This window comes from Pinus tabuliformis, chromosome 1_1, assembly GCF_031772625.1.
Source record: "Pinus tabuliformis cultivar Carrire ecotype Pingquan chromosome 1_1, CPIR1, whole genome shotgun sequence".
NCBI lineage: Eukaryota > Viridiplantae > Streptophyta > Pinopsida > Pinales > Pinaceae > Pinus > Pinus tabuliformis.
Genome location: NC_142297.1, coordinates 575,278,348 through 575,301,208, shown reverse-complemented (window position 1 = coordinate 575,301,208; position 22,861 = coordinate 575,278,348).

Sequence of the window (22,861 nt, the reverse complement as noted above, 5' to 3'; positions counted from 1 at the left end):
GTTACCATCAAATATATATGATGTATGTAGAGTGAGTTTAAAGGTGAGAAGACTAGCCAAATACTAATTATATTTAAGGAATCCTAGGAAAGGTGTGAATTTTCACAAATGTAAAAGTACAAGAAAACAAAACAATAAAAAATCCATCACACAAACAAATGTTGTGCATGTCATATCTCACACTCTATGTCCCCACTCAGTTGAAGGATACAAAACCACACATGTTTCCAATTCATGAATTTTTCATTTAACGTGAGTATAATTAAAGAAGAGAAGAATACTCTAGCTGGGTAGAATCCTTGATAGTGTATGATGTCTACCATCAACATGGTTGCATATCATTGATAGTGTATGATGTCTACCATCAACATGGTTGCATATCATTATCATGTGTTCACCAAATTAATTAAATAATGAGAAAATAAATTTCTTAAGTGTCATTGATGTTTCATGTTAAATTTAATGGCATGCACTATCAAAATTACCATAACAAACCTTTTACCTCCATGTGTGTAATAACCAACCAATGGCAGTTATTTTTACCAACAAAAAGTGGAAACCTCGCCACCATTTAACAATGTTAATGAAACTATAGTACAATATAGGATTCTCTAAATAAATTTTGATAATATCACTTGAATAATATTAACTAATTGCACTACTAAAATAAAGGTTGAATTTTTTATAAAGTGATGAAAGAACAACAAAAATACTCCTTAATTCACTGTGGAGATAGTCAAGTGTGATAGTTTCCAAGAGAGGAATGAGGCATAATGCTTTAGAGGAAGAAGTGTGATGCACACCCAAATAAAAGGCAAGAATAATAGTGAAGGGAAACATGATTTAAACTTGGAGGAAAGGTATCTCGAATTATAAAATTTAAACTTGATGAATTATAATCTAGGATACCCTCAACGTTTTTAGTGGAAAAATTGAAATATAATAGAATATAAAAGAAATGATAAACTGAAATAAGAAGGATATTATAATATTCATATTTCCTTTCCACGTGATGCTAAGATTCAACCTACTTTGGATTATTACAATGTTTAATCAAACATGTTTCAAAATAGAGTCTAACTTGGAAAACATAATTTTTTATATTTACACAAAGTTACAAAATATGATCCTAGTTTTTAATCTCTCGGAAAAAAATCAATCACAAGAAAAACATTAACCCTAAACTAAATCAGGAAAATAATGTCAACATGTAGGATGTGTGAGAGATAAAAGTGAAATTGACAATTGAGGATCATGGTGTAAATGAACACCATGAAGTTGAAATGCGTTAGTACCAATGATTGCTAGATGATTTTGATAAAATTTATGTTAGTCCATTCATTTTCTTCTCTTAATTATCCCATTTGTCTTCTTCCATCAATAATTGATAATTAAATTCTTATTCTACAATTCTATTTACAAAGGATGGCCCAAGGACATATTATATTATTCATAGTAGGAACATGACAAGAATGATATACTTCCATATAAAAAGGTACCAATTTAAAATTAGTGATACAACAAAGGTGTCTTTTCCATTTTTCTTATAATGCTTTTCAATTACTTTCTAGCTATTCTCTCCTTTCTTCTACTTATATTTGTACATGTCATATAATAAATTAGTAGGATTAGACATTGGGATTACATATATTGAATTGAGAAAAGAATGATAATATATTTCTAGTCATCCTAACTATATTGAAATCTTATATTCACTATGAAAAAACCATACTATGTTGACATTGATTAAAACAAAATTATACTTCATAGTTTTATACCTCATACCCAAACATTATACTTGAGCTCTCAAGAAGAGTTGCACATATATTTTCTTACCTGATCTGAAAGTGGAATAGGTGTTATTTCCTCTCTTTCCAAAATCAAATGAAAGAAAAAATAGGACCATGTTGATGCTTTGCAAGCATGAAAATGGGTCTTCATAAGCAACATGTTTGTTTAGTCTCCCTTCAAGCATGAATTATTTCTCACGTGCAAGAAAATCATAATGGACATATTACATATAATTCATGTAGACATAGAGAAGAGAAACACAAGGTTTCATGATAGAGTTCACCCCTCCTGGGATACATCTCGGGGTCTGTCATCATGACTAGACCACTCATATTTTAGTGTAAAAATCAAGTACATGAAGTATGCTGATGACTATGTGCCTATTTCCCCTTCAAGGAAACGTTCTCCTTCAGAGAAATCTCACATAAAAACAACATGACAACCTACAATCACCATGCAAACTACAACACTACAAGGAATCTTATGTGAATAACCTATACCTCATCTAAAAAATAGCATACATGAAAGAATAAGGACATGATCCAAGCTTCCCTGATATTGACATAGAGAGAAAAATTTCCAAGAGTTGAAACCTACAAGTATACTCTACTGCAAATGAATTATGAATGTGAAGAAACCCCTAAAAGGTCTTCTTCATGCTCAACGCCCTCTGGATATGTTACCAAACTCTACTTGATCCATACAGCTCGTAGCCTCCAACCTACAAAAAGGAAATTTATAATTTCTCAAAATAGAAAAAAGGTCACCAATGGATTCAGAGCATCCAAAAACCCCCAGTAGCCTATTGTTTAGCTCAAATTGGTGAAAAACTCAAAAAATATGAGCTACAAGCTCATCCATGAACTTGATTGTTAACCCTCCTACAATTTTTCCCTTCTGCCTAACAATCCTACAATTCTTCACTAAAAATCACTAATTGAGCAAAAAATTCGCCCTCCGCAGGTGCAATTTTTTGGATCATTAATTTTCCCTCTAATGCCTTTGGAGCAAAAATCGTGATCGCGTAGGCACATAGGGTCATGGGATGGGCCTTAATTGCTACCCCCGCTGACCTAGCACTTAAAATTTGGGTGAACAGCTACATGGGGTCATGGGTCCATGGACTAGGCCTTAACACCTACCCTACCCATTACAACTCCCAATACCTTTGGCGCGCAGTCATATAAGGTCCAAAGGACCTAGGGCTGGCCCCCTTGCCACAAGCACCTTCCACCTTAGTGCCTAACTTTGGGCTGGTTGCAGGTGTTAAGGATAATCATTCAAAATTAGAAACGTTTTCTTCAAGTTCAGGTGGAACTTCCTCTTGGGTCTCTTTTGGAGTATGAGTCATCAACCTCCAAATTTAGTTATTCTGCAAAAATAGAAGAATTGTTTAATTTACCCGTTATTCGGAAAACCTTCAGATTTTCCACAGAGTCAAAAAAGAATTAAAACCCCAGTTTATAGCCTTGTCGCATTTTTCATTCCACAAACCTTTAGCGGGTTAAATCTCTGTCGTCAGTCTCACTCTTCAATCGGACAATTATCGCTTCGTCCGCCCACCAAATAGTCCGGACGATTCCCATCATTGATCAACCCTACTTAATCCTACAGTTGTCATGTAATCTTGCGTGGATTATTGCGTGATGTGCAACAAGTCAAGAGCACACAAGAAAAGCGGTTTTCTTGTGCTATGTGTCAGCTACTAAGGCTAATCACATGAATTTTCCAAATACAACTTACCACCTTGAGACCGCGGAGATATAGATTATGCCTACGAAGACCACTTTTGTATTCTAACTAACGCATGCACTTGTTGGCACGGAATGACCATTAGATCTGTTGGATCTATCAATCAGATGATTCAGATCTTTTCCTTGTTTCTCGCGAATTTATTAGCGTTTCCTCTTTTCGCTAAGATTTAGTACTTCTGCCAAGGTTAATCTGTCTCTAAGTTATATTTAGGATATCACTAACTAAACTCTATGATTTCATACTACATCCCAATTAACTCAATACACAGTGAAAGAATATTTAAACGTGATAACACAATATTATATAAAATCTAGTTTTAAAGGGACTAAACTGGAAATCAATAGAATTCAGAAATATTTCGAAGGAAATTAAAACCTTCGAGATTGACCATTCATGCACAGAATCACAAAGAAATGGAGATATTTCAAATTTTACAGTCTAATCCTCCACAGCCAAATCCCATTATGCTAATTCAAAACTTACATAAATCCCTATACATACAACAACCAAATCCCAAATCAATGGATCAAAATTGCCTAATCCTATCTAATCTACATGATATTCTCTTCGAAAATCTCAACTAAGCCTAACTACTTGAATTAATTACAAAATAATCTAAATCCATCAATTCTAGCTCAAATCCTATCTAGAAAGCTTTGTAAAGTGACAGCTAAAGGACCCTAGTCCTTTTCTTATAAACCTTTTTTCGTATTTCTGGAATACAATTTGAAGCCTTTTATCTTCAAGCCTCATGCTCTTGCATCACTAACCCTTCATCGTGGGCAATGGAATGCATGTGTCAGTGGGCCATGGGCTTAGCCCCGACCCCTTCCTCCAAAAGGCACGAAGATAAACCTTAAATGGTATTTTGGTTCTATAGTTAACAAGAACCACCCAATGGTCTCTTCATAAGGCTATGTGCTTCTAAACTGGAGGTCATAGTTTTGAATCCTATTTGGGCCTCCAACCGACCCATGCCAGATTTTTAAAAAGCCGAGATGCCATGTGGCAGCCTCCCAATGGGCCACGCGGCTCCCATTCATAGGTCCACTACAACCAAACACAACCAATAACACTTGCTAAAAATCCAATGAACCAAATGATTCCACTTGTCAGCTTCTGGTTGGATCATACTTGTATAGTCACCCTACTGACTCAATAGTACGGTCAACCCAGTCAACTGCGCTGCTCAAAATTTAGCTTTTTGGGAAAATGATCAAAATGTGATATCGGGAGCATACGCTATTAGTTTTGAGCTATACACATTGCATTAGGTTCAAATTGGTGAGATATTCAATTTGGCACTAGTTTCAAGAAGTTCTAGGCACTTTCATTTTTGAGCATAAATTCGATCACCTAATCACTCCTCCCCACTTGGAAGTTTTGGACTCCAAAATTTTACTTCCCTAGTTCATATAAAGAGGCCACACATAAAAAATACCCAAAAACTCAATCCAAATTGCAAAATTTTTAATTGGTTCCCTTCAATCCCCAATCAAGGCACTTCACTTATCATCCTCATGAAGAGTTGTTGTCCTCTCAAGACTTGAGCCAACATTCTTATTGTTGTTGCAGGAAAAAAATATCAATGAGTGGAATGTGAACATTCTCTTTAACCTCATCTTTGTACAGCTCCAAAACACTTCCTCTTGAAGTAATAAATTGTTGAAGGTAAACTTGATTCCATCTTGGAACTTAGAGGAAAAATGAATATGCTTTAGCGACCTCAAACTAAGCTTGTACATGAAAAGTACACTGCTACAAAAAAATTCAATGACAACATTGGCCTTGCCTACAAACACATCCATCTTACACAATCTTAGAAACAAAGATATGATACACACTAGTTTCATCTTGAATACTTGTATTAGTGAGCATGTGACAATTTGTAGACAAACTTAAACGACAGACTTTGCACATTCACTAAAAAGTTCTTGAACATGTGGACTTATAGAAAGATAATAGATACATCAATGAAAACATCTACTTTTTGAACATAGTGACAATGATGTTCAATATACAAAAGTACCTAAATAGGTAATGACAACAAGTATTTACAAACAATTTACAACAACAATACACAAATCTTGCCTCTCCTAGGCTTTTAGGTTCTCTTCTTGAAAAAAAAAAGTTGTTATGTTTGATGCCTAGAATTTCATTCATTCTTTTGACCATTATTATGCATTTGTTTCACACAAGTACACAATGGTTAGAAGCATCACAAAATATGCAAGGGTACTGATTCCAAAAATATTCAAAATTTCCATGCATTGGAAAACACTCTTGAGAGTAATACCTGTCTTTAGAGGTTACAACTTCGATAGTTGTCACAAGGTGGTGATATCTCATGCTTAGATGTTTGATGTGCCTCAAGCCTTTTGGAGCATTCTCCAAACTCCCTTTGGCTATATCCCAATCCTTGGTACTTTGGTCTTTCCTCAACCATAATCGGACTGGTAATGTCTTGATCATTTTTTCCAAAATCTCCACCTTCATATCCCATCTTAGAGAGGAACCTCATATCTATACCCTTGTTATGCTTCTCAAATGCTGCAAAAGACTTATTGCGAAAATTAATGGAAGGAGTAGTACTTGAGATACTAATTACCTCTTTAAACTTGTCATGCATCCTTTCTACTTTTGATGATAACGATGATGACCAACTTGTAGATGAATCTAACCATCCAATCTTGTCCATTGCCATAGGGTTTACTTCTTGGAGGTGCTTGGAAATTCACATTTATCATCTTCTACATATGGTCCAAAACCACTATTTGAATCATGAGCACATACTGGCTTCATCTTAGAGTTCTCTTTTGCTGGTGCAGTAGAATATTCTGCAACTTTCTCATCAAGCACTTGCTGCAACACAAAGTGCACATGCCTCTTCTCCTCTTTAGCTATCTCCAACATCCTTCTCAATTCTATATTCTCCGTCCAAAAAGCCAAATTTTTCTCTTCAATCTCTTGGATACTCTTTTTCCTGCCCATCTTGCAACTTGGTAAACTTATGCTATGATACCAAACTGATTTGATAGTGGAATAGGTGATTTATGGTTCTCTTTCCAAAATCAAATGAAACAAAAACTAGGATAGTGTTGATGCTTTGCAAGCATGAAAATGGGTCTTCATAAGAAACATGTTTTTTTAGTGTTTCTTCAAGCATGAATTAGTTGTCATGTGCAAGTTAATCATAATGAACATAAGACATATAATTCATTTAGGCATAGAGAAGAGCAACACAAGGTTTGATGACGGAGTTGAAAGTACCAGCCTAAAACCCCAACAATGTATTATCAATCAAGTGGAGATCCTCAACAACATACAAAAAGAATCAGCTCAATAGCTATCCTACTCTCTCTGTAATCAGAAGATGAAAATCATGGACTACGTAGGCCACAATATAGAGGTTGTAAATTGGCCTAACCATACGTGTTGTCACCTTAGGTCCAACTACATAGTCATAGAAGAAAATAGATTCCTTCCTCATGCAAGGAATACTTACTAGAAATATCCTAGCATTTAATAGTACAATGTCCCTCATCTGATCTCAACTGGGTCTTTGTCTGAACTGCCATGCATCAGTTATTCATGAGAGAATACTCAGTTATTTGAAAATAATAGTTCTCACATGCATGCAAGAATCAACAAACTATATCTCATTAATTTAACAACTTGTTAAATTCATCTAACTGGACTTGACCAAGTTAAACTAAGTCAATTGATCCTCTCAATATAGAACTGAACCTTATCTCCTTTAATCAAGGGATAAATTCATAAATCAAGAGAGAAAATAATTGCATGATCTCACAAAGACTTCAAGTTTAATTTTCCATAACTAATTAACTCATGGAGATTAATTAATTAATATTTTAAACTTCTGGTAAGACCAAATTCGTTTTTACTTCCTATAGTTAGACCAGGGATTCCTAAAAATAGGAAGGGACCCAAAAATGCTATTTTTATAAGTTTCTATTTTTGGCAGTTTCACCTCTCACCCAAGGTGGCCAAAATGCTCATTGACCAAACTGCCATTTTTTGTAGATCTATTTTTAGCAATTTCTAAATTTAGCATTTCTTGTTGCACATTTTTCAACACTCCCTTTCAATAAGAAAGGCTTCCTCTTGAACCCGATCCTATAACTCTGGAATGTTTTGCATGCAACACATCTACCAAGTGTGGTTGCTCCAGCAACACTTGGAACAAAAAAAAACTCCCAACTCACCACTTTGTTGGGCTAGAAACATACTCTGATGCTGAAGCTCTACCTGCTACTGACAAGTGCTCCCTCTCTAACCTCTGTGCTACTGCAACATCTCCATGCATCTCACACCATTGCACCATTCTCTGTGCTACCCTACACTGTGCAACACACTTGTGCCTCTCGCATTGCTGCATCCTGCATGCTCTGCGCTATCTTGGGATTCCCTGCACTATAAACAATGTAAACTTTGAAACGGGAACTGATATTGTTACCCGTTTTGTAGAGGTGGCAAAAAAATGACCCGATTTTCAAAAGTGTTGATGCAGAATACACATGTTTTTTTAAGAACATGCTTTTTGGAACTTTAATTTTTTTCATGTGCATTAAGTGGGTGAGGCTCGGTGAATGGTAGTGATTTTCATCCTGATTTTAAAAAGTGTGTATTCTGCATCACACCCTTTTTTTAAAAGACCTATTTTTTGACTTTAAATTTTCTAGTGTGTGAAATGTAAAAAATTATTTTCTAAATTTGATAGTTTTTGAAGTCGTCATTGTATTCATATTTTCTTGTTCTCTATCTTAATTTTTTTTTTTTTTTAGTGGGCTTTTTATTGTTTTGCGTTTTTAAATTATAAAGTCGATAGTTTGAATTTTAGATAATCTACATATTTAGACATCTTTTCAACCCCCTTAATTAATTTTTCAATCGACATGAAATAATTGTTTCTAAAAAACAACATTTTTTAACAATGGACATAAAAAATAACCATTTTGAACATAAATATAACAAAAAAACTAAACGTTTTGATAATTTTTTGCTAGAATTAACATGTCAAAATCACAATTTTTATACAAAAATATTAACTAAAAATGGTCAAATAATAGTTTTTTTTATGAATTTCATGTCAAAAGGATAATAATAACTACTTTTTTTTCAAAAAGAAATGATTAACTTAAAAATCAATGCAAAAATCACATATTACCAATATTGAACGTATAACAACCCTAATTGAGTGTTTATTCTTCTCATAAAATGTCAAAGTCAAAACATTGCAAAGCTTGAGTTACAAGCATAACTTAAATTTAATCAAGAATGTCACGTAATCCAAACTCTTCGTCCTCTAGAGTTTCATCATTGTCCTCTTCCACAATATTTTCTGTTTCATTTTGCTCATTTTCCTCTTCTAATGGGTCTTTCATGTCTGCAAATCCCCCAATATGTGTCTTTCCATACATTCCATGTAATGGTGGTTGGGGTTCCTTTGCCTTTTTTGCCACACGTGATTCACTAAAGTCCCCTTTCTTCAACCCAATTTCTTGCATTGCATCTGGAAGAAATTGAAGAGCATTAATTCTTTGCTGAATGAAATTGCATTGTAATGGATCTTTCTCAATTGCAATGCAATTTCTTCCTTTTTGAAGGCAGCATGCTAGTGTTGTACCTAATTATCAAGCACAAAAAAATAATGAAGTAAATTAGTACAATGACATATTAATTAAAAAAAAGAACATATTGAAATTCAATTCCATGTGGCAAAACGTACTTGAGCCAGAAAATAAATCCAGAACCCAATCTCCTTCATTTGAACATATGTCTATAAGATAGTTAATCAATAATTGTGGTTTCTGATAAATGTTAACTATCTCTCCTTTCATTTCTTTGTCTTCATATGTTAGTTTTCTCACAACAGCATCATAAGTCAGTATTTGGCTATGACTCTTTTTGTCCACCCGATTAAAAATCATAGACATATGGCTATCATCTTTTGCCCAACTATCAATATGAATGAACTCACAGTCATTTATAAATTGTTGATCTTCATTGTCAAGAAGATTTGACTTTTGCCTGTAACATAAAATAGTAAAATTTCAATTAACTTGTACATAAATTAATTTTTCAACATTAATCAAATATACCTTTAAACATCTTACCATGTAAGCTGCATCCTTGAATTTGTTTTCCCCTTGAAGCTTGACAATAACATTGCCAACTGTGTGTCTGAATGAAATGTCACAAATCTCCATAATGGTGATGACGTCACTTCCTTAAATCCCGCCACCACTTTATTAAAAGCTTGATAAGTATAAGGGTCATTATCATAGCAAATGTTTGGAATATTGAAACCATGGGGAATATCTGCAATAACGAGGGCATAATCCCTTTTTGGTATGAGTTTCGCAATGTCTTCACAGTCGCCTTGTATTACTTGATATTGAATAGTGTCTAGCCCATTCCAAATGAAATGATTAAGAGTTGGATCAAGTTCAACATTCTTAATACGTTGCTTTCTCAGTCTTTCAATCTTTATTTTTTCAATAAAAGTCTTGAAACTGTCTGGTGCTCCATTATCTTCTTTCTTCATCTTTTACCAAACAAACAAATGTATGTGTAAGTTTTAATTTAAATTAAAAATAGTACACAGATGATTAAAACTGAATGTATAAATCAAGTTACCTTTTTAAATGCAAGATAAAAAGCTTTCAATGTTGATGTAGAACTTGAATCTGGATAGTTGCGTACAACATCATCCCAACTATCTTCATTCAACAATTTAACCATTTGTTCCTAAATTTTCATGTAAACTTTGTGACTGCATAGATAAAGTAAGAAAAAGTTAATATACTGATATGTATAACAAATACTACCAATAACAACATGTTTTAGTTAAAAGATAACTATAATCCTGGAAATAAGTAAAAATAATTCAGCAAACTTACTTTTGAAATTCTTCAGACATTTCTTCCAATGATAATTCCCCCGACTTCACACGAGATAATATTGTTTTGACAATTTTTTCATCTTTCACTCCTTGCATCGCCCTCCAAGGCGTGATGGTCATATCGTCTGGAAGTTGCTTCAGTTCAGGCGTTGATTTATTGTTGCTACATATCAATGGCTTAGACTTTCTGACCTTCTGGTTTTTAATGCCAATGTCTTCCCACATGCTAAAAATGTCATCAATCAAATTCCAAATATCTCCAGTTCTAAATGCCAATTGGAAAATGTTATCAACACCTCTGAATAAATCGCTAGATCTGTTGTCTTTTCCATTTTTTGAATTGCCTTTATCTTCAATTTGATAGCCTATTTCCATACAACATTCCTTTCGGAAATCTGTAGTAATATTGATCTTATCCCCACCACATTTTTCTAGGAATTCACTATGAATAAATCTAACCTTTTGGACCAAAGTCATAGACATCCTATATTCATTATCTGAATTATGATCCCATGCCACTAGCTTTGCTTCTGTTTCATTTAAACCAGCATAAATGATACATTTCATCGTTTCAAAACGTGGGTTATTAGGATATTCCTCCATCAATTGTCTTTGAGCTTCAACAGAATGGTTCCCCCCAAGCACATAATAATTGTATTCAAAACATTTTGACTTATCAAATGCTTCTTTGTTGGGAACTTGAAGTGGATCAACAAGAAGCACATAACTAACCACATGAGCATATGGATTGTACCTCATCAATGTCTTCAAGTTGTGAACATGCAGATGGTGCGGCTTTCTGACTTGATATTGGCATTGTCCTTCACTTGCCTTATAGGTTTGTGTCACATTTAACTGAAATGTACGACCACCATCAACTAGGTTTCTCTTTGTCAAATTCTGTCGAATGGCATTTTGTTTTGTTTTGATAATGCCATCACCTAAATCAGCTCCTGGTGTAATGATTTCTCTGCTTTCTTTTGAAGTTTCACTAGGTTCTTGACTGTTGGTAATGACTACTTCAAGATCTTCAACTCTACTTTTTTTCGTCTTAACATTCTGAAGAGATCTATTCTTGGCCATTGTTACTTTTGGTCTTTTACGACCTTCCACAATTTCAATGTCATCTTCAGTAATGGCAACATATGCTTCATTGTCAACTTCATCGTCCTCAAAAGTAACTTGTTTACCCTTGCTAGATTTATCCACCAGAGGCCTTTTTTTCTGATTCTTTGGATGTAGTTTTGTAGCATCATCAATTACTACATTTTCCATGTTTTGCATATCTTCCTCTGACACTGAGTAAAAATGGCTGACAACGTTCATGATATCATTCTCTATGTAATGAATGCCTCCCACCATAATTGAACAGCTTTCAACAAAATTCTGCCAAACAAAATATCATATGTTAATATAATCAAAGTTAAAAAATATAGCGAGACATTTTCAAAACGCAAAATAAAAATACAAATAACAATACTTACCGTGTTTTGTGTCATATCATTTACGATTTGTTTACACAACTTTGTAGATACCTCTCTCCTATCATATAATGAATATGATAGTCGGTATTTAATCCTTTCATGTGACTTGGCAGTTTTTGTAAGTACGTAAACAACTTCAGTGTTTGGTACCGAACACATATCTATGACTTTTCCCATCACCTCCAAATTTTCAGTATTATTGCGTGTATCAATGTATAGATATATATTCACAGTTGTGCTCTCTCTTTCTTTCACATACCAGGCTCTTGATGGAAATTTCACCTCTTTTGAACTTTTCCAATCTGAGATTAGCTTCTTATCACTTAAAACAGTTGACATATTTGTAGGTATGAGCTCAGGTGGAGTTCGTTCACCAACGTTTTTTGTAGGTATGAGCTCAGGTGGAGTTCGTTCACCAACGTTTTTTGAAGATACACCTTTAAGACTCCTTGCTCCAGAAAGATTCACAGAAATTTTTCTTGATGCCATTTTCCTAAAAAAAAACACATAAATTAGTAAATAAAAAAATTGTTGGGCGGGGCTGGGCGGGGGGCTGGGCGGGGCGGGCGGGGCGGGGTGGGCTGGGCGGGGCGGGCGTGGCGGGCGGGTGGGCTGGGCTGGGCGGGGCGGGGCGGGCGGGCGAGGTGGCTGGGCGGGGTGGGCGGGTGGGCTGGGCTGGGCGGGCGGGCGGGGTGGGCTGGGCGAGCGGGCGGGGTGGGCTGGGAGGGGCGGGCGGGCGGGGTGGGCCGGGTGGGCTGGGCGGGGCGGGCGGGCCGGGTGGGCTGGGCGGGGCGGGCCGGGTGGGCTGGGAGGGGCGGGCCGGGTGGGCTAGGAGGGGCGGGCCAGGTGGGCCGGGCGGGATGGGCGGGCCGGGTGGGCCGGGCGGGGTGGGCGGGGCGGGACGGGCGGGTGGGATTGGCGGCGCGGGCGGGTCGGGCGGGTGGGGTGGGCGGGGCGGGCGGGTGGGATGGGCGGGCGGGCGGGCGGGTGGGATGGGCTGGGCGGGGCGGGGCGGGCGGGCGAGGTGGCTGGGCGGGGTGGGCGGGGTGGGCGGGTGGGCTGGGCGGGCGGGCGGGGTGGGCTGGGCGAGCGGGCGGGGTGGGCTGGGAGGGGCGGGCGGGCGGGGTGGGCCGGGTGGGCTGGGCGGGGCGGGCGGGCCGGGTGGGCTGGGCGGGGCGGGCCGGGTGGGCTGGGAGGGGCGGGCCGGGTGGGCTAGGAGGTGCGGGCCGGGTGGGCCGGGCGGGGTGGGCGGGCCGGGTGGGCCGGGCGGGGTGGGCGGGGCGGGACGGGCGGGTGGGATTGGCGGCGCGGGCGGGTCGGGCGGGTGGGGTGGGCGGGGCGGGCGGGTGGGATGGGCGGGCGGGCGGGCGTGTGGGATGGGCGGGGCGGGCGGGGCGGGCGGGTGGGATGGGCGGGGCGGGTGGGCGGGCGGGTGGGATGGGCGGGGCGGACGGGGCGGGCGGGTGGGATGGGCGGGGCGGGGTGGGCGGGTGGGATGGGCGGGGCGGGCGGGCGGGTGGGATGGGCGGGGCGGGCGGGGTGGGATGGGCGGGTGGGATGGGCGGGGTGGGCGGGTGGGCGGGTGGGATGGGCGGGGCGGGCGGGCGGGCGGGATGGGCGGGGCGGGCGGGGGGGGCGGGGGGTGGGATGGGCGGGGCGGGTGGGCGGGTGGGGTGGGCGGGTGGGATGGGCGGGGCGAGCGGGGTGGTCTGGACCACCCCGCCCGCCCCGCCCACCCACCCGCCCACCCCGCCCAGCCCACCCGCCCACCCGCCCCGCCCCGCCCATCCCACCCGCCCGCCCCGCCCCGCCCATCCCACCCGCCAGCCCCGCCCATCCCACCCGCCCATCCCACCCCGCCCGCCCCGCCCATCCCACCCGCCCCATCCCACCCGCCCACCCCGCCCAGCCCACCCGCCCACCCGCCCGCCCCGCCCACCCCACCCGGCCCGCCCGCCCGCCCCGCCCACCCCACCCCACCCGGCCCGCCCGCCCCGCCCAGCCCACCCGCCCACCCGCCCGCCCCGCCCAGCCCACCCGCCCGCCCCGCCCAGCCTACCCCGCCCGCCCGCCCACCCCGCCCCGCCCAGCCCACCCCGCCCGCACAGGGCCACCCCCGGGCCGCCCTGAGCCGCCCTGCCCCGCCCGAGGGCGGAGCGTCGATTCCGGGAATCGATGCTCCGCCCTCGGGCGGGGCGGGGCGGCCCGGGGGTGGCGCTGCGCGGCGGGTGGGCGGGGCGGGGCGGGGCGGGCGAGTGGGCGGGGCGGGGCGGGCGGGTGGGATGGGCGAGGTGGGCGGGTGGGCTGGGCGGGGTGGGTGGGTGGGATGGGCAGGGCGGGCGGGGTGGTCCAGACCACCCCGCCCGCCCCGCCCATCCCACCCACCCACCCCGCCCATCCCACCCGCCCGCCCCGCCCCGCCCATCCCACCCGCCCGCCCCGCCCATCCCACCCTCCCACCCCGCCCCGCCCATCCCCGGGGTGGGCGGGTGGGCGGGGCGGGGCGGGCGGGTGGGATGGGCGGGTGGGCTGGGCGGGGTGGGCGGGTGGGATGGGCGGGGCGGGCGGGGTGGTCCAGACCACCCCGCCCGCCCCGCCCATCCCACCCGCCCATCCCACCCGCCCGCCCCGCCCCGCCCATCCCACCCGCCCGCCCCGCCCATCCCACCCTCCCACCCCGCCCAGCCCACTCGCCCACCCGCCCAGCCCACCCGCCCCGCCCAGCCCACCCGGCCCGCCCATCCCACCCGGCCGCCCGCCCCGCCCAGCCCACTCGGCCCGCCCGTCCCGCCCAGCCCACCCGCCCACCCCGCCCCGCCCAGCCCACCCGCCCACCCCGCCCAGCCCACCCGCCCACCCGTCGGGTCGGGGCGGCCCGTGGGGCCGGAGGGGGAGGGGGGCGTGGCGGCCCGGGCGGGGGACCTAGGGGTCGGCCCGGTGCCGGGTGGGCCCGGGGTGGAGTGTGGGATGGGCAGGGGGCCGGGGTGCGGTGGGGTTGGAATTTTTTTTTTTTTAAATTAAAAAATGGGGGGGGGGGGAGGGAGTTAGGGGGGCAGGGGTTGGAGAAGGGGGGAGTGTGGCGGGCGGGGTGGGGTAAATAGCAAGATTAGGCTAGACAGTTACCAATTCACCATGTGGTATAAAAAAAAAAAAATTGGCTTGGAAAATTTTTTAATTTAAAAAAAAATATATTTTTCGTTAACGTAATTTAATATGAAAATTTCGAAAAAATAATTGTACTTGCCTTTCAATTGCGACAATTCTTCGTTGTATATATTGTTGATAGCAATATCGCTGCTCCACAAATTCACGAGTCTTTCAAGGAATTTCAGAAAACCTAGATGTGAGGCGAGTAATAGTGATAGCGAAATTTATTATATAAGTGAAATTACGAAGATGTTTTTCCATACGATTAATGTGGGATAATTTGTTTTACATTATTATAGAGAGAATATTGTAGAGTTGTTTTACAACGGATTGAATGTGGGATTAATATGTTTGAGAATATATTATAAAAATTAGAAAAAAAAGAAATTGTTAAGTAAATATGATATACTTTAACTATTAGAATAATTAATGTACAAGTTGTGATTTACAATTTGAATTTTAGTGATTTATTTCATAAAAATAAATTAGTTTATGTTTTTCAATCAATTGTAGAATAAAATAATAAAGGTAAATAAATCTAACAAACTTTTGGAGGGAAATATTTTCGCGAAAATTTTTGGAGGGAAATATTTTCGCGAAAATTTTTGGAGGGAATATTTCATTCTTTAAGCTATATAATACTCTCAGGAGACTCCATTTGTGTCATTCAACATTTTCTATTTGAAAGTGATGGATTGCTCTGATGGTGAAGTTTCGGTTTATACACTATCAACATCTTCATCGCGTAACAACTCTATTCATATTGATGAATATAGTGGGAATCCTTCCACTATGAATAGAAAGTCAATTCTTCCACTTAGTCCCGATTCTAAGGACTACGAGAGCAACACTGATGAAAGAGGGGATGGAGAATTTAAAGAGTCACGGATTCCACTTAGTCCAAATTCTAAGGACTATGAAAGCAGCGGTGATGAGGAGCATGATGGTGAAGTTCAAAAGAATGGGGTGTCACAATGTCCACTTAGTCCTAATTCTGAGGACTATGAGAGTAGCAGTTTTGAAGAATGTGATGGTGAAGTTCAAAAGAATGGAGGGTCACGATGTCCACTTAGTCCTAATTCTGAAGACTATGAGAGCAGCAGTTTTGAGGTGCATGATGGAAAATTTCAAAATAATGGAGTGTCAAAGTGTCCACTTAGTCCTAATTCTAAGGACTATGAGAGCAGCAGTGATGATGAGCATGATGATGAATTTCAAAAGTATGGATTGTCACAGTGTCCAGTTAGTCCTAATTCTAAGGACTATGAGAGCAGCGGTGATGAAGCGCGGGATGATAATTTTCAAAAGATTGGAGTATCACAATGTCCTCTTAGTCCTAATTCTATGGACTATGAGAGCAGCGGTGATGAAGCGCGGGATGATGATTTTCAAAAGATTGGAGTATCACAATGTCCTCTTACTCCTAATTCTAAGGACTATGAGAGCAGCGGTGATGAAGCGCGGGATGATAATTTTCAAAAGATTGGAGTATCGCAATGTCCTCTTAGTCCTAATTCTATGGACTATGAGAGCAGCGGTGATGAAGCGCGGGATGATGATTTTCAAAAGATTGGAGTATCACAATGTCCTCTTACTCCTAATTCTAAGGACTATGAGAGCAGCGGTGATGAAGCGCGGGATGATGATTTTCAAAAGATTGGAGTATCACAATGTCCTCTTAGTCCTAATTCTAAGGACTATGAGAGCAGCGGTGATGAAGCACGGGATGATGATTTTCAAAAGATTGGATTATCACAATGTCCTCTTAGTCCTAATTCTAAGGACTATGAGAGCAGCGGTGATGAAGCACGGGATGATGATTTTCAAAAGATTGGAGTATCACAATGTCCTCTTAGTCCTGATTCTAAGGACTATGAGAGCAGCGGTGATGAAGCGCAGGATGATGATTCTCAAAACATTGGAGTATCACAATGTCCTCTTAGTCTTGATTCTAAGGACTATGAGAGCAACAGTGATGAAGAACAGGATGATGCAGTTTGTCCTAATTCTAATCAGTATAAAGGTAGCAGTGACAAAGGACAGGATGTAGCATCTTCAATAAGTAAACAGCCACATTTTCAACATAGTCCTAATTCTATGGACTATGAGAGCAGCACTGACAATGTACATGAGGAAGAATATCCATTAAACATCGAGTCAGATTTTCCATTTAGTCTGAATTCTAAGGACTATGATAGTAGCACTGAAGAAGGGGAAGATGAAGGGTATCCTCTCAGTCAAAATTTGAAAATCAGAGCAGATCATAGTGTGGATAACGTTCCTCTTAATGATGAAAGTCCTTATAAAAATGAAGATCCAATGATGGAGATGTTGCCAAGAAATATTGTATCAAGGAGTAGGAGTAGACCTTTTCGTATCAATGCAAGCTATTCTAGTTATACAAGGGGTAGAGCAGAATATCTGACGAGAAGAAGTTCTATCAGCGCTCTCATTTCAAGTGAATGTTGCCAAAAAAATTGCTTGAAACGTATGGATTTCACATTTGCATTAGAAAGCAGGAAGAGATATTTGTCAATGAATAAAAGCATGCAAAACTCATATTTAGTTGGCTGCATGCAATCTACATTGTCAGGTTATGATTATCATATTAGGAATTTTTTATTGTGTAGAAAAGCTTTCAAAATGTTTCATTCACTTGGGAATTTTCGTCTCTCGAGAATTCAAGAAAATTTGGAAAAGGATCCCACATTTTATTCAGAAGTACGTTATAAAAGACAGTTTGGGCCATTATCAAATACTGCAATGTCATGGATGAAAGATTTCTTTTCAAAGCATGGAGAGTGTATGCCAAATAGAGAGACAATACATATTCCAGATAATTTTTCAAGACGAGAAATCTACAACTTATACAAAGAATATGCAGAAAGTGCTGAGGGACAGGGCCACTTTATTACATATCAATATTTTGTGAAGCTATGGAAGAAAGAATTCAATAATGTTCGTATTCCTAAGAAGACAAGGATGGGGATTTGCAGTACATGTGCTTCTCTTAAATCAAAAAGGGACAAATGTGAAGTCTCAGAAAGAGGTAAGTGTTCATAACTTTTACTTTTAAAATTGTATAGTCATCAACTATGAAAACATATTTCTTAATGAATTTCTTTTATGTTGTGTAGATTTAATTGTCAAAGAACTTCAGGAGCATCGCGAACAACAAACAAATGAAAGGAAGAAGTTGTACAAGCATCGAAAGAAGTGTTATGATAATCCAAATAAATATTTGGGTTTGATAATTGATGGTATGGACCAGAAGAAAACACTTTTACCACATTTTGTTCGCACACCCAAAAATCTACAAGAGGAAAATTTTATTCAGTTTCACTTGGTTGGTTGTATGGTCTTCAATGGGAAAATGTTGCCAAGGGTGTACTTCACAGCTCCAAATATTCATAATGATGCAAATCTGACCATAACCATAATTCATGATGTCATTTCTCATTGGTCTGGTAATCTTCCTGAAGTTTTGTATCTACAATTGGACAACACTTGCCGTGAAAACAAAAATCAGATTGTTTTTGGGTATCTGAACATGCTTGTTGAATTGAGAATTTTTCAAAAGGTAAAGGTTGGTTTCCTTCTTGTTGGGCACACTCATGACCATATTGATCAGATGTTCAGTCGTTTTTCAGTCACATTGAGGAGGAAGGAAGTTGGGAGCTTGCCATCACTAATTGAATGTATTAAGAAATCATACATGCCAGAGCCTGCTTTTAAAGTGTTGGAAGAAACTGTTGACATGCGAAGGTTTATTCTGGGATCATATGGTGAGGGGAAATGCATTGAACAACTTAATGACATTAGCTTCCAACATCAATTTCGTATCAAAAAAATTGATGGGAAAACACTAATATGGGGCAAGAAGTATTCAACTACTACAAAGTGGGCACCGTCATCAGGATTGCAATTTTTGAAGTTCATTCCAGATCATCCAATATTTGCATCAAAAATATTGTCATTACAATCAGTTGGTGAAGTTCAGAATGCACGTAGACAGAACAGGGCTATAAATTATTCTGATTGCCTGGAAGAAATTAAAAAATGTATTAGATATACATATGAGTACTTTGACATTGCTGATTCAGTTTGGTGGGAGTCGTTTTTCAATAATCAAAGTTATCTCATTTCGACAACAATAAATGAAGATATACCTTTGAAAAATCCATTTATTTGGCCACAAAATGTGTCGAATGAACATGAGGAAGTAAACATTGTTGAACAACAACAATCTCAGGGTATTATTAATTCTTCACAGGCAGAGGAAAGAGAGATGTATATAGGTTCCAGAAGATCTCGTGCACAACGTGAAGCCATGGAAGACCTTTATAGGGGTTCAGTACATGATATTAAGGAGGGTTGCATGATTGCAGTGCTAGCAGATGGAGATCCTAATGGCTATCCATTTTGGGTTGCTAAAGTTTTAAAGGTCTTTACAGAAAATAAGGATGTTACAGGTGTTGAAGTACATTGGTATGCCACAAATACACACCCATTCAATGGTGTGTATAAGCCAGAGATGGTAGTTGACAAAAAAAATGGTGGAAAAAGAAAAAGAAAGGGTACAAATATAAATCGCCGCCGCACAGACATATTACAATTGAAGGATGTTGACATACTTGTTTATGACTTCAATTTAACAAAGAGAGGAACTCTTCGCTTCAAGACGACAGAGATTCTGAAAAGGTTGTTACCAGAAGGAACAGTGTTGACATGGGACTCTGCTGAAACCAGTCGTAGATCTAGAAGACTTTTGAAACCTGGAATCTTGGGCATGCATGTGGACTCAGATGGGGCACTAGTTGATGACAGAGAAGAATATGGAACATCTTCGTCAGCATCCAGTCACTCATCTGAAGATGTGAATTCTGATGGTGTGCAAGAAAATATGAGTGATTTTGAATAATTGTTTAAGACAGTTTATATAACTGATGTATGCATCGTATCTTCAAATAAAATGGATGTTTTCCATATTTTGTTAAATGAGAAGTTATGAAGCATTTTTATGTTGTTGGATTATGTCTTAAGTATGATAAATCTTATTGTTTAAATATCTACAATGCAATATCAAATTAGAGATATAATGTCTCTTTTATTCAGTGTACAAATAAAGACTTTTGAATTCATTCAGTGAAATAATTTGTTCATAATGTCATGTTTTTTTAGTTTTGTGGTTGAAAACATGTTAAATTTATACTTAAGAAAGAAAAATGATATTCTACCAGAAACATTAATGTGTTTTTCCTTAAAAGTTAACTTTGTTTGAGACATAAAAAATTGGTTTTATTAGCATTGTTTAAAAAGTATGAAAATTGACCCTAAAAAAAAAAATCATTATTCCAGTATCAACACTTTTTTTCTGAAGCTATATTTTGCAGGAAAATTTCGTAGTCGCTGCCATTTTTAAAACAACCGCAAAATTGACACCTAAAAAAAAAAAACATCGTTCCAGTATACACACTTTTCGTTTTGAGCACTGTTTTTGTGGTTTTTTTGGGGTTTTTGGGCCAGAGTTCTCGTTTTGAGTTTATAGTTCCCGTTTCAAAGTTTACATTGTTTATAGCTCTCTATGTCGCTCCATCCACGTATGTCTCTACCCAATTAGTCAATTCCTGCTACTCCACATCAGGGCTCCCATACCAAGGTCTCATCCAAGAGGTTGGGTACCTTAAGGATCCTGCCCCTCCTTCTTAGGACGATCACTCTATATCGCCCCACCTCCTACCTGTAGGTATGGCTGTATGTAATCCCTCTGCCCACCTGGCTCGAAGTTTCCCCCTACTAGAGGTCTCTCCATGAGTAGATGTCTCTACTTGATCTCCACTTAGCTTCCCTTGTTGTGGCTGCTCCACAACCTCCTGAAGTTACTACACCAATCATGGCTCCTCCACAATTATCTGAGACTTCTTATGGCGCTGCATGTTGAGAGGTAACATACCCTCCCTCTCAACCACTAAGTCTCTGTCAATTTCCTTGCTGCTCAAGGCTTTGCACGAATCTTGAACCTCGAGAGGATACAGGTTCTTGATCCATGAACCAATCTGCATCACCTATCTAGTGATGATGTGTCTAAAGAAAACCTTTCCCTTACTGAAGACTACATCATAGCCTTTGTCTTCCAGCATCGTGATCGAAACCAAGTTTCTCTTCAGTTCTAGTACATACTTGACATCGATCAAGGTAAGGTGAGCTCCATGCTTCATCTGAAAAATAACTGTGCCTACACCTGAGACACTATACTTTTCATCATCACCCATTGGTATGAGTATCTGAAGATCTTTCTCCTCCAAACTAAACAATGTAAACTTTGAAACGGGAACTATAAACTCAAAACGGGAACTCTAGCCCAAAAACCCCAAAAAAACCACAAAAACAGTGCTCAAAACGAAAACTGTGTATACTGGAACGATGTTTTTTTTTTTAGGTGTCAATTTTGCGGCTGTTTTAAAAATGCCGGTGAAAACCAATTTTTTGCGCAAAAATTATCCAAAAAACACCCTCAAAATGAAAAGGGTTGATTCTCGAAGAAGACTTTTTTTTTCAAAAGCTAAATTTCAACATCTCGAAATAATGGCATGAATTAAAAAAAAAATAATTATCATGACCCCGAAAAAACATTAAATTTAAAAAAATAATGAAAACATAAAATTAAAAAAAAAAAAAAAACAAAAAAAAAAAACAAAACATAGATTAAAATATCTATTAAAAGAAAAATATAAAACAAAAATAAAAAATGAAAAAAAAAAATCAATCATAAAATGTAAAAAGAACGAAATTAATGATAAGAACTAAAGAGTTTAAAAAAAAAAAAAAAAAATTATAAACAATTAAATAGTAAAAAAAAAATTTAAAAAAATGGGGAAAAAATGAGTAATCTTGTAAACCAAAAAAAATTGGCAAAATAAAATATATATGGAAAAAAAAAAAAAATAATAATTTAAAACAAACTAAATTTAAAAAAAAAAATAGAAAATTAAAAAAAAAATTATAAGCCACTAAAATTAATATTAAAATGTTAATTACTTGAAAAACAAATATAAAAATATATATAAAAGACAAATAAAAAAACAAAAAATGTTAAAAAAATTATTTCACAAACCATAAAAGGATTTGGAAAACAAAAAAAACACAAAATTAAAATATATATATTAAGTAAGTAAAAATAGAGAAATAAAAAAATAAAAAAAAAAAAAAAAAAAATAAATAAAAATAAAAAACATTAGAAAAAACCCGGAAAAAAAAAAATTTAAAAATAAAAATAATAATAATAATATCAAAAAATTAAAAACAAACTAGTTAAAAAAAAAATACAAATTAATGAAAAAAATTTAAAAACTAATAAAATTAATATTAAAAAAGAACAAAAAAAATTTCAAATTATAAAAAAAAAAAAACCAAAAAAAGTGTATTTTTTATTTTAAAAAAAAAATGTAATTAATTTTTATTAAAAATAGATATTTTGTTTAAAAAAAAAATCAAAATCTAATTAAAAAAAAAAAAAAAAAAAAACATTTTTTATTATTAAAAACAAATTTTAGTTTTATTTCTATTTTTTATTTAAAAATAAAACTATTCAACAGATATTCTATATTAAAAAAAAAAAAAAACTATATTTTATATTATAAAAAAAAAAAATTAATTTAAAAAATAAGTATCGTATTTTTTTTTTATTATAAATTTTAAAATTTAAAATTTTTCAAATTAAATTTTTTTTTTTATTAATTAAAAAAAAAAAAAAAATTGG